The following is a 3,624-nucleotide window of genomic DNA, read 5'->3' as shown; positions in this document are numbered from 1 at the left end:
TCTACTATTGTTTTGTGCTTTTGAAATGTTTGCGTTTAGTTGGATGAGCTTGAAACTGTGGAAAAATGTTCACTCAATATGTTGGCCTGCTGTTCTAATGTTGTTTGAGTACCGGGTGTTTTTAGCATTGGAAATGTGAACGGAGTAAAATTTCCAGTGAATTTCCGCACCTGCTCCCACATTTTCTTTCATGATATTGAGCTGTTTATGGAGGATATGTACTGTTGCCATGATGCCCTTCCTGCGTTGTGTCTAATGTATCGTGCTTTGGCTCTAGCCCCTTTGAAGATGAGCAAGTTTCCTGCTGTGGGATATCTGCGAAGGTTGCCCCAAGCCTTGTTTTGCTGCTTTTTAGCCAATGAGCATTTATTTGACCACCAAACTTTATGTGTTTTTCGTGATATTTCGGACGTTTGTGGGATTGCTTCTATTGCTGCAGATTAAGCATGTGACAATTTTTTATTTCTTTCTTCTATCGTAAGGGTTTCGGCATATTCTTTTACCAGTGTGGCCTTCGTTCTGAAAGTGCTCAATCGGCGAGGTGAATTTTCCATCGCCGTGGCTTCGTAGGGAGGATGACTGTAGCTGACGTTAGCTTTAAAACTGTTGGTAAGTTATCACTTCCCCGAGGGTTGTCTAAAACATCCCAAATAAAATCATTAAGAACCGAATGCAAATGCTAAATCGAGGCAGGTCATTTTTCCAGAGCTGGGGTAGCAGTACGTGGCTTTTCCCGTATTCATTAAACATATGTTATTCGAAAGAATAAAATCCTCGATGAGCTGACCCCTGGAATCAGTATGGTCACTTCTCCAGAATGAGGAGTGTGCGTTAAATTCCCCAATTATCACATGTGGCTCAGGCAACTGTTCCAGAAGTTCTTCTAGGTCATGCATGGTAATTGTGTTGTGTGGTGGTATGTACACAGAGCATATTGTTATTGTTTTATGGCTAATTATGTTTACTGCGACCGCTTCTAAGTTTGTCTTTAATGATACCTCTCTTGCAGGGACATCGCTTTGCGTAATGATAGCGACACCTCCCGAGAGTCGGCCAGCTTGCACTCGGTCTTTCCGGAAAATATTATATCTGTTTAGGATGTTTGTGTGCTGTGGCCCAAGGTTCGTGTCCTGCAGGAACACAGCTGTAGGTGCCATTGTTTTGAGCATATCGGTTATGTCTGTGTAGTTTCTGTGTAGACCTCTACAGTTCCACTGTATTAGATAAGCCATTGTGAAAAGCTGGGGATTGGGGAAAGTTACTTATTCTCAGGAGCAGTGATTCGTGGTTTCCCTTTTTTCTCTAGGGAGTCTCGCCGCCGCTGCAGCGGTGGCGAACCTGGAGTTGTATCCATCGCCACTTTCGTGGCGCCGGATTTCCGCGGAGAATCCGCGGATGCGTGTGTTTTAGATGTCGGCGGACTTTCGCTGACGTCCATGTCCTCCACGGTGGAAGTGGAGGATGCTTCCTTTTTGCGATGGCCCGTGGCCTTCGCATTCGTCTTTTTTGTTGCCACCTCTGAACCCCGCCCTGCTCAAGTGGCAGAGTCTCTTGGGCCAGCCGTTGCCTTCTGAGAGGGGTGGGGCGACAGGTCCAGTTCAGCAGAGTTGTTCTGGGTGTCTGTCGCCGAGGATGCCGCTGCTTAAAGTGTGGCCTGAGGGCCTCCGGCGAGGATTGCGTGGTCTTCTCGCGAAATTTTCAGCCCTGTGAACTGTACCACCGACTTCTGTGGTGGGGACTTGGGTATCGAAATCAGGTCCACGTGATCGACTTGTGTGCCGACAGAAACTGAAGCCGGCGGCGCTCCCCGCGTCACCGCTTCAGAGTATGTCCCTTTCTGTTGGAAAGAGACGCGTTTTTTTGCTCAAGGTAGGACGGGTTTTGTGTGGTCTTCGAAGTTATGATTTGTTTTTCTGTTTTCCAGACTGGGCACGACCTGGAGTACGCGCCATGTGCGCCATTGCAGTTGATGCATTTTGGAGTGCGTTCGCATCTTTCCTCTGTATGTGCGTCTCCTGCGCATGTGACACAAGTGGGTTTACCCCGGCAAGCCAACATGCTGTGTCCAAAGCGCTGGCACTTGAAACATCCTCTGGGATTCGGTATGTACGGGCGGACTTTACAATGGAGGTATGTGGCGTGGATGGAATCAGGAAGAGTTGTGGTATTGAAAGGACAATGTGCTTGGTCTTGATTTCAGCATTGTTTCTCCGGATGGTTATTCGTCGCGCTACTATTACTCCTCGTTCAGCTAGTTCTTCTTCCATTTCCGCATCGGTATTCTGCAGGAGTTCATATTCAGATGTGACGCCCTTTGAGTGGTTCAGGGTGCGGTGCGGGGTTACCTGTACACTCATTTCTCCAAGACTCTGTAATGACATCAGTTTGTTGCTTTCTTCTTTTGTGTTTATTTCGACAAGGAGATCTCCGGTTCGCTACTTTTTTGCTTTGTAGTCTTTGCTTACGCAGCTTTTTAGCGTGTTGGCGATGACAAATGCAGACAGGTTGGCTACAGGTTCATCAGTGTTTGAGTGAACCATAAAAAACTTCGCAAACGTTTCTGGCTTCTGTACATTCAATTTCTGCACATCGGTGCGACCCCTTTTCGGGGGCCGATCAGATTTTTTTGCAAATTTATCCTTACGGCATGTATAAACTAAGGGTTCCAAATAATTTGTCGCCTCTGATTCACCCTTATACACAGAGGAAGGTCCCGGGACACCCCTTCTGCTAGACAGACGAGGAGCCCATCGGCCAAGGATTGACCACTTCCTCGACCGCCACCGTTCATGGTTTCTTCCCTCCAGCTCTCAACCTATCGCCCCGGTCGGATGACAGCTTCGGTATGGGGGCTAAGGGTCCGTGGTGGCGCCAAGCACCAACACCTTGTTACACAAGGTGCCCCTGCGGGGCTTCTAAACGACTATTAATAATAAGGCAATATACAGATTGTGTTTCGGAATCGCAGTCCAGTCCGCAAAAATCCGAATACATGGGCGCTATGCCGGAAGGCACGAGTTTGGCGCTATCCCGAGTTTAAGTGGATCGTTATAGGGACCGACTACCTGGCGATACGCCGAGGCAACAGCCCTCCCGAACGGAACAGCAGCAGAAGTCGCCCAATTTTTCGTGGAGAACATTCTTCTGCGACACAACGACCCCGATGTGCTCATCACTGACAGAGGAACAGCATTCGTGGCAGAACTGACGCAAGCCATCCTCCATTACAGCCAAACCAGCCACCGGAGAACAACTGCATACCACCCGCGGACCAACGGACTGACCGAGCGCCTCAATAAAACCATCGCCGATATGCTCGCCATGTATGCCGATGCCGAACACAAGACCTGGGACGTCATCTTGCCTTACGCAGTCTTCGCCTACTACACCGCAGTGCAGGAGACCACCCGGATGAAGCCTTTTAGGCTCGACCATGGCAGAGAGGCCACGACCACGCTGGACGCCATGCTGCCGAACGTTACCGAGGAAGACACCGAGAGAACGTTACCTTCAACGCCTCGCAGAAGAAGCCTGGGACGGCTTGCACGAAACAAATAAGACCGGCTTATTTCCAGTCTAATCTTATTCGCGGTCTAAAAGCTCTCTCGGTTTTGAAGAAAGGAA

This window comes from Amblyomma mixtum, chromosome 10 (genome assembly GCF_055824585.1).
Source record: "Amblyomma mixtum isolate Tamu chromosome 10, ASM5582458v1, whole genome shotgun sequence".
Taxonomy (NCBI): Eukaryota; Metazoa; Arthropoda; class Arachnida; order Ixodida; family Ixodidae; genus Amblyomma; species Amblyomma mixtum.
This window is presented reverse-complemented; position numbering follows the sequence as displayed.